This window comes from Tinamus guttatus, unplaced genomic scaffold, assembly GCF_059628265.1.
Source record: "Tinamus guttatus ecotype Peru unplaced genomic scaffold, ASM5962826v1 Tinamus_guttatus_pri_ptg000247l, whole genome shotgun sequence".
Classification (NCBI taxonomy): Eukaryota; Metazoa; Chordata; class Aves; order Tinamiformes; family Tinamidae; genus Tinamus; species Tinamus guttatus.
The window spans coordinates 3,943,402-3,944,170 of record NW_028288781.1 but is presented as its reverse complement, the minus strand read 5'-3'; positions in this window follow the sequence as shown (position 1 = coordinate 3,944,170).

Sequence of the window (769 nt, the reverse complement as noted above, 5' to 3'; positions counted from 1 at the left end):
CCCAGTCATGCACAGAAAAAGTTGGAAGAAGTAGATGATTTTGTAAACAGCTAATTCTTACAGAGGCTGTTCAGGGGAACTCATAATTCAAGTCTGGCCTGCTAGCCACCCCTCATCCTCTTGTGATGAATAGCAAATTTCAAGCGTGTGGATTTTAGATTATTTACTATAATCAATCTTTAACAAGAAAGTGGCGCTCAACTTAGCTGTAATTAAAATGAAATGTAGACACCAGTTTGGCTGGGAATTTAGGATGTGGTCATAAAGCTACTTTATCCGCGTGGAACACTGTCCAAACGTTAGGTTTTGGAACTCTGTGATCCTCCTGGCTGATAATATTTTGCCAGAAATGCAGTCTTTAAGGACAGATCATGTCCATTCTTTGCAACTTTAAGATGAAGACCATTAACTCTGGTGAGAAATAAATCTAAGTAGGTGGTAGGTTCACACGCAGGTGGCAACGTGTGAATCGTTTCTTTGATTTGACTGTTAAAATGTATGAACAAAGAAGACCCTTGGATAAAGATGTAAACTGATGTGGATGCCAGATGAACTTCAACTGAACTTAAGGCCAAACCATATTTTAAAAAATAAATAAATAAGCTAGGATAGGAGACACAGTAGCAGATGCAGGAACCATCTGTTCCTGAACAGTTCTAATAGAAACCTTCTTCTAGTTTTTTGTGTGTTTCCCTGTTAGCTGATGGTTTGCAAAAAGAATATGTTTCACCTCCTGTGTGCACTAATAGTCTCATTCTTTCAGGTTTTC